Source organism: Silurus meridionalis, chromosome 20 (assembly GCF_014805685.1).
Source record: "Silurus meridionalis isolate SWU-2019-XX chromosome 20, ASM1480568v1, whole genome shotgun sequence".
Lineage (NCBI taxonomy): Eukaryota > Metazoa > Chordata > Actinopteri > Siluriformes > Siluridae > Silurus > Silurus meridionalis.
In genome coordinates this window covers 19,530,609-19,539,008 of record NC_060903.1, presented here as the reverse complement: position 1 = coordinate 19,539,008, position 8,400 = coordinate 19,530,609, and the positions used below count along the sequence as shown (strand labels likewise).

At 42.5% G+C, this 8,400-nt stretch overlaps 1 non-coding gene across 1 annotated transcript; it reads left to right on the top strand.

Moving 5' to 3' along the window:
- Positions 1–139: 139 nt before the first annotated feature.
- On the top strand, positions 140–211 carry trnae-uuc. Its single transcript has one exon. It is a non-coding gene; the product is annotated as a tRNA-Glu (tRNA).
- The last annotated feature ends 8,189 nt before the right edge of the window (positions 212–8,400 follow it).

Here is an 8,400-nt window from a genome sequence, read left to right as displayed (position 1 = left end):
ACTCTGGCTGGCTCGGCTCTTTTGACCTTATGCACGATGCCACAGTTTGACACACTGATATCAAAGGGATGTGTTTCAATGGATTCAAAGTTGGTCCTCATCTGACACAGCCCTTTGTGATCAGGTTTCGACGTCTGTTTCCCATATGGTCTAGCGGTTAGGATTCCTGGTTTTCACCCAGGCGGCCCGGGTTCGACTCCCGGTATGGGAAACCTTGTTTTTGCTTCAATAAGGGCGTTGAATTCTGCATCCACATTTTGCTCGAGGAGCCACAGCTACCCCAGCTGGTATTAGAGTCACTCTAACCCTAACCTAACCCCAACCCTAACCCCACCTACTCTAACCTAACTCCAAATTCCCCCTAACCCCAACTCTAATTAACCCTCATCCTCTAACCCTAACCCTACCCCTAACCTAACCCTAAACACAACCTCTTAAAGAAAAACAAATGGATACTTATCTGGTTAAACACTTCCAGGAACATGGATGGGAATCCCTCAGGGTCATGGTCCTAACGGTCTGTGCCCCTGAGGAAAAGAGCAGAGGGAATTTGGATTCAGAAACTAGGTACTGTTTATCCCCAAGGCCTCAACAAGAGGTGAATACAGTCTTATTAGGGGCATTAATGGCCTGTGCAAACAGGTTAGCACCTACCGACTAACCTAACCCTAACCCTAAACAACCACTAACCCCTAACCTAACCCCTAACTCAACCCCAACCCCAACCCTGACCCTAACCCTAACCCTAAAACCTAACAATAATCCCTAACCCTAAATCCTAACAGCTAACCTTAACCCTAATCCTAACCCTAATCAATCTCAACCTCAACCCTAGTCCAACCCTAAATGCTAACCCCACAACCAACTAAAATCTAACGTCCATATCCCAACCTTAAATCCAAAACTAACCACTCAACCTAACCTTAACCCTAATTCCCACCCCCTAAACCCAACCCTAACATAACACTAACTCTAACCTCCCTAACCGAGCTAACCATATCTACCCTAACCCCAAATCCTAACCCCAATCTCATCCTAACCCCAACCCTAATTTAACCCTAATCCTAAACTTCATCCCTAACCTCTAACCCTATCCCTAAACCTAACCTAACTCTAACCCTAGCTCCTAACTCTAACTCTAACCCTAACCCTAACTCAACCCTAACCTAACCTAACCCCAACCCTAACCCAACCTCCTAACCCCAACCCTAACACCTAACCCCTAACTCAAACCCCTAACCCTGACCACCCTAATCAACCTATAACCCTAACCTAACCTCATGGGGAACCAAACAGATTCTGGTGTTGTGGTCATTCCCCTAACCTAACCTAGCCAGTGCCACCCCCAACCACTGAGCTACTTGGAATCTCAGAATCATCCATGGGATCTGCAAAAACAAAGAATATTTAATGAGGAAATCCACTTATAGTGGAATCTTATTAGTTTGGCACAATGAAAAAAAACAATTCAAACCATTTTATCAACTGATACTTAACTGATAACACTTACCTGAACCCTTTCAGCATTCCAAAAATATTATTTGAAGGAGAAAACAGAAAAAAGTAGGATGATTATTTAATTAAATAACTTTGGATGCAAGAAGTTTTTTAAGAATATTTTTGGAGGAAAAAGGAAAAAAATGAATTGAGAGAAAATTAGAATTAAGTCCACATAGAAATATATTGCGGATTTTCCAAGGAGTGGAAAAATCCTCTCTCTGTGTGTCTCTCTGAAAACTAGGGCAGGGGGCGGAGCTTGATGGTTGTTTGTGTGTGTGTGTGTGTGTGAGAGCGCACCTGCAGGCAGCCTCTCTAATCGAGTCAGAGCTACAGGAGCAACATTGTGGATTTGGTGCTGTTTTTAGAGCTTTCTGGAGAAAATTTAGTTTAGAGTTGGTTAAAGGTGTGTAAAAGGTTTCTGTCTTTCTCCCCTTATTTATCCCATCTTAAATTCTTCCTAAAAAAAGTCTCTATATCTTTACCATATTTTCCACAATCCTTTCCTTTAATATCTCATTAATATCATTATTAGCTGGAAATTATTTTTTCCTCTTCTGTATCCACTGTTTTCCATCTTTTCGTTTTTCTCACTTCCTTTTTAATATTTTTTTGGCAAGTCTATTCCTGATGAAGGCTCTCTAGAGACAGACTTGCCTCTCATTTAAAACATGTCTTACCGCGGTCCATTCTATCCAGGGTGGGGGAGATGATACCCCCAACACAATAATTGCTGGTGGGAGAAAAGACATCTCCATCCTGATAAGTGGAATCAATATGATTCCAATTACTTGGGATATAATATCCCCCAAAAAAGAAGCTACTATAGGAGCACTGAACTTTACCACGGGTTCATCCAGCATTACCAAAGTCATGCCCCAAAATGGAGGGATTATGACACATCCTGGAGACAGTGAAAAGTGCTCCAAAACGTCCTCAACAACAGCCACATTCAACTGGTGGAAAAATGCGGGACACCACGAAAAATAATAATCAGAAAAACAAAAGACCCCAACGAAAGCAGGGTAAACAACAACAAAAAATTAAAAACAATTCAATAAAAACAGGGGGATTCATAATAAACAGACTATTGATGCACAGAAAGAGAAATTCAGAGCCCTGGTTAAAAAAATATTTGAATTACTAAAATTGTTCCATCAGTTGGAAAAGGGTTAGGGTTAGAGCTAGGGTTAGGGTTAGGGTTAGGGTTAGGGTTAGAGCTAGGGTTAGGGTTAGGGTTAGGGTTAGGTTAGGGTTAGGGTTAGGGTTAGGTTAGGGTTAGGGTTAGAGCTAGGGTTAGGGTTAGGGTTGGGGTTAGGGTTAGGTTAGGGTTAGGGTTAGGTTAGGGTTAGGTTAGGGTTAGGGTTAGAGCTAGGGTTAGGGTTAGGGTTGGGTTAGGGTTAGAGCTAGGGTTAGGGTTAGGGTTAGAGCTAGGGTTAGGGTTAGAGCTAGGGTTAGGGTTAGGTTAGGGTTAGGGTTAGGGTTAGGGTTAGAGCTAGGGTTAGGGTTAGGGTTAGAACTAGGGTTAGGGTTAGGGTTAGATTTAGGGTTAGGGTTGGGGTTAGGGTTAGGGTTAGAGCTAGTGTTAGGGTTAGAGCTAGGGTTAGGGTTAGGGTTAGGGTTAGAGCTAGGGTTAGGGTTAGAGCTAGGGTTAGGGTTAGGGTTAGAGCTAGGGTTAGGGTTAGGGTTAGAGCTAGGGTTAGGGTTAGGGTTAGGGTTGGGTTAGGGTTAGGGTTAGAGCTAGGGTTAGGGTTGGGTTAGGGTTAGAGCTAGGGTTAGGGTTGGGTTAGGGTTAGAGCTAGGGTTAGGGTTAGGGTTGGGTTAGGGTTAGAGCTAGGGTTAGGGTTAGAGCTAGGGTTAGGGTTAGAGCTAGGGTTAGGGTTGGGTTAGGGTTAGAGCTAGGGTTAGGGTTAGAGCTAGGGTTAGGGTTAGAGCTAGGGTTAGGGTTAGGGTTAGGGTTAGGGTTAGAGCTAGGGTTAGGGTTAGAGCTAGGGTTAGGGTTAATAGGCCAGTTAAATAGGTTAGGTTGGGTTAATAGTAATACTACCCTGACCTAAACTTAACCTTGGATTGGGCACTTTAGTTAAACATTCAACAAGCTTAAAATAAACAATATACAAATATCTTCTAAAATGCAATATGGTTTGAAATAAAATAATCTGAATAATTCAGTTGTTATACTGATATATATTGTTGTGTATGCTGACAGAATAATAACCCTAACCCTAGATTGAGTCGTGTTAGTCGTGTTCCATCAGTTGGAAAAGGGTTAGGGTTAGGGTTAGGGTTAAACTAGGGTTAGGGTTAGGGTTAGGTTAGGGTTAAACTAGGGTTAGGGTTAGGGTTGAGCTAGGGTTAGGGTTAGGGTTAGGTTAGGGTTAGGGTTAAACTAGGGTTAGGGTTAGGGTTAGAGCTTTTGTTAGGGTTAAAGCTAGGGTTAGGGTTGGGTTAGGGTTAAACTAGGGTTAGGGTTAGAGCTAGGGTTAGGGTTGAGTTAGGGTTAGGGTTAAAGCTAGGGTTAGGGTTGGGGTTAGAGCTATTGTTAGGGTTAGAGCTAGGGTTAGGGTTAGAGCTAGGGTTAGGGTTAGGGTTGGGGTTGGGGTTAGAGCTAGGGTTAGGGTTGAGTTAGGGTTAGGTTAGGGTTAGAGCTATTGTTAGGGTTGGGGTTAGAGCTAGGGTTAGGGTTAGGGTTGGGTTGAGTTAGGGTTAGGGTTAGAGCTATTGTTAGGGTTAGAGCTAGGGTTAGGGGTTAGAGCTAGGGTTAGAGGGTTAGAGCTATTGTTAGGGTTAGGGTTAGAGCTATTGTTAGGGTTAGAGTTAGGGTTAGAGTTAGGGTTAGGGTTAAACTAGGGTTGGGGTTAGGGTTAGGTTAGGGTTAGAGCTGGGGTTAGGGTTAGGGTTGGGTTAGGGTTAATAGTAATACTACCCTGACCCTAAACTTAACCTTGGATTGGGCACTTTAGTTAAACATTCAACAAGCTAAAAATAAAAAATATTTAAATATCTTCTAAAATGCAATATAGTTTGAAATAAAAATAATCTGAATAATTCAGTTGTTATACTGATATATATTGTTGTGTATGCTGACAGAAGAATAATACGCAGCAGCACGATTGAGTCGTGTTAAAGTCGAGTTTCATCAGTTGGAACAGAGTTAGGGTTAGGGTTAGGGTTAGGGTTAAAGCTAGGGTTAGGGTTAGAGTTAGGGTTGGGGTTGGGGTTGGGGTTAGAGCTGGGGTTAGGGTTAGGTTAGGGTTAGGGTTAGGGTTAAACTAGGGTTAGGGTTAGGGTTAGGGTTGGGGTTAAACTATTAGGGTTAAAGCTAGGTTAGGGTTAGAACTATTGTTAGGGTTAGAGCTAGGGTTAGGGTTGGGTTAGGGTTAGAGCTATTGTTAGGGTTAAAGCTAGGGTTAGGGTTGAGTTAGGGTTGAGTTAGGGTTAGAGCTAGGGTTAGGGTTAAACTAGGGTTAGGGTTGGGGTTAGAGCTATTGTTGGGGTTAGAGATATTAGGGTTGGGGTTAGGGTTGGGGTTAGGTTAGGGTTGGGTTAGGTTAGGGTTGGGGTTAGGGTTGGGGTTGGGGTTGGGGTTAGGTTAGGGTTGGGGTTAAACTATTGAGGGTTAGAGCTAGGGTTAGGGTTAGGGTTAGGTTAGGGTTAGGGTTAAACTATTAGGGTTAGGGTTAAACTATTAGGGTTAGAGCTAGGGTTAGAGGTAGGGTTGGGGTTAAACTATTGTTAGGGTTAGGGTTGAAACTATTGTTGGGGTTAGAGCTATTGTTAGGGTTAGGGTTAATCTAGTAATACTACCCTGACCCTAAACTTAACCTTGGATTGGGCACTTTAGTTAAACATTCAACAAGCTAAAAATAAAAATATTTAAATATCTTCTAAAATGCAATATAGTTTGAAATAAAAATCATCTGAATAATTCAGTTGTTATACTGATATATATTGTTGCGTATGCTGACAGAAGAATAATACGCAGCAGCACGATTGAGTCGTGTTAAAGTCGTGTTCCATCAGTTGGAACAGAGTTAGGGTTAGGGTTAGGTTAGGGTTAGAGTTAGGGGTTAGAGCTATTGTTAGGGTTAGAGCAAGGGTTAGGGTTAGGTTAGGGTTGGGGTTAGAAACTATTGTTAGGGTTAGGGTTAGGGTTAGGGTTAGGGTTAGAGCTACAGTTAGGGTTAGGTTAGGGTTAGAGCAAGGGTTAGGGGTTAAAGCTAGGGTTAGGGTTGAAACTATTGTTAGGGTTAGGGTTAGGTTAGGGTTAGAGTTGGGGTTAGAGCTATTGTTAGGGGTTAAAGCTAGGGTTAGGGTTGAGGTTAGGGTTAGAGATATTGTTGGGGTTAGAGCTAGGGTTGGGGTTGAAACTATTGTTAGGGTTAGGTTAGGGTTAGAACTAGGGTTAGGGTTAGAGATATTGTTAGGGTTGGGGTTAGAGCCATTGTTAGGGTTAGGTTAGGGTTAGGGTTAGGTTAGGGTTGAAACTATTGTTGGGGTTAAAGCTAGGGTTAGGGTTAGGGTTAGAGATATTGTTAGGGTTAGGGTTAGAACTAGGGTTAGGGTTAGAGCTAGGGTTAGGGTTAGAACTAGGGTTAGGGTTAGGTTAGGGTTAGAACTAGGGTTAGGGTTGGGGTTAAACTATTGTTGGGGTTAGAGCTAGGGTTAGGGTTAGGGTTAGGTTAGAGCTAGGGTTGGGGTTGGGGTTAGGGTTAGGGTTAGAGTTAGGGTTGGGGTTAAACTATTGAGGGTTAGAGCTACAGTTAGGGGTTAGAGGTAGACTTGGGATTAGAGCTATTGTTAGGGTTGGGGTTAGAGCCATTGTTAGGGTTAGGTTAGAGCTAGGGTTAGGGTTAGAGCTATTGTTAGGGTTAGGTTAGAGCTATTGTTAGGGTTGGGGTTAGAGTTGGGGTTAGAGCTATTGTTAGGGTTAGAGCCATTGTTAGGGTTAGGGTTGAAACTATTGTTAGGGTTAGGGGTTAAAGCTAGGGTTAGGTTAGGGTTAGAACTATTGTTAGGGTTAGGGTTAGGGTTAGGGTTAGGTTAGGGTTGGGGTTAAACTATTGGGGTTGGGGTTAGAGCTATTGTTAGGTTAGAGCTAGGGTTAGGGTTAGGGTTAGTAACACTAGTAACACTACCTTGACACTAATCTTAACCTTGGATTGAGCACTTTAGTTAAACATTCAACAAGCTTCAAATAAAAAATATATCAAAATCTTCTAAAATGCAATATAGTTTGAAATAAAAATCATCTGAATAATTCAGTTGTTATACTGATATATATTGTTGCGTATGCTGACAGAAGAATAATACGCAGCAGTACGATTGAGTCGTGTTAAAGTCGTGTTCCATCAGTTGGAACAGAGTTAGGGTTAGGGTTAGAACTAGGGTTAGGGTTAGAACTAGGGTTAGGGTTAGGGTTAGGGTTAGGGTTAGGGTTAGGGTTAGGGTTAGGTTTGGAGCTACAGTTAGGGTTAGGGTTAGGGTTAGGGTTACGGTTAGGTTTAGAGCTACAGTTAGTGTTAGGGTTAGGGATAGAGCTATTGTTAGGGTTAAAGCTAGGGTTAGGGTTAGGGTTAGGGTTAGGGTTAGAGCTATTGTTAGGGTTAGAGCTAGGGTTAGGGTTAGGTTTAGGGTTAGAGCTATTGTTAGGGTTAAAGCTAGGGTTAGGGTTAGGGTTAGGGTTAGAGATATTGTTAGGGTTAGCGCTATTGTTGGGGTTGGGGTTAAAGCTAGGGTTAGGTTGGGGTTAAACTATTGTTGGGGTTAGAGATATTGTTAGGGTTAGGGTTAGAGCTATTGTTGGGGTTAGAGGTTAGAGCTAGGGTTAGGGTTAGGGTTAGGTTAGAGTTAGGTTAGGGTTAGAGCTGGGGTTAGGGTTAGGGTTAGAGGTAGACTTGGGATTAGAGCTATTGAGGGTTAGAGCTAGGGTTAGGGTTAGAACTAGGGTTAGGGTTGGGGTTGGGGTTAAACTATTGTTGGGGTTGGGGTTAAACTATTGTTGGGGTTAGAGCTAGGTTAGAGGTAGGGTTGGGGTTAAACTATTGTTAGGGTTGGGGTTGGGGTTAGAGTTAGAGCTATTAGGGTTAGGGTTGAAACTATTGTTAGGTTAGAGCTAGGGTTAGGGTTAGGGTTAGAACTAGGGTTAGGGTTGAAACTATTGTTAGGGTTAGGGTTAGAGATATTGTTAGGGTTAGGCTAGGGTTAGAGGTAGACTTGGGATTAGAGCTATTGTTGGGGTTAGGGTTAGGGTTAGGGTTAGGTTAGGGTTAGAGCTATTGTTAGGGTTGGGGTTAAACTATTGTTGGGGTTAGGGTTAGAGATATTGTTAGGGTTAGGCTAGGGTTAGGGGTAGGGTTAGGGTTGGAGCTATTGTTAGTGTTAGAGCTAGGGTTAGGGTTAGGTTAGGGGTTAGAGCTATTGTTGGGGTTAGGGTTAGGGTTAGGGTTAGTAACACTAGTAATACTACCTTGACCTAAACTTAACCTTGGATTGGGCACTTTAGTTAAACAGAGCTTCAGTTAGGGGTTGGGGTTAGGTTAGAGTTAGGGTTAGGGTTAGAGCTATTGTTAGGGTTAGAGCTAGGGTTAGGGGTAGGGTTAGGGTTAGAGCTATTGTTAGGGTTAGAGCAAGGGTTAGGGTTACCGTTAGGGGTTAGGGTTGAAACTATTGTTAGGGTTGAGGTTGGGGTTGGGGTTAGTAACACTAGTAACACTACCTTGACACTAATCTTAACCTTGGATTGAGCACTTTAGTTAAACATTCAACAAGCTTCAAATAAAAAATATATCAAAATCTTCTAAAATGCAATATAGTTTGAAATAAAAATCATCTGAATAATTCAGTTGTTATACTGATATATATTGTTGCGTATGCTGACAGAAGAATAATACGCAGCAGTAC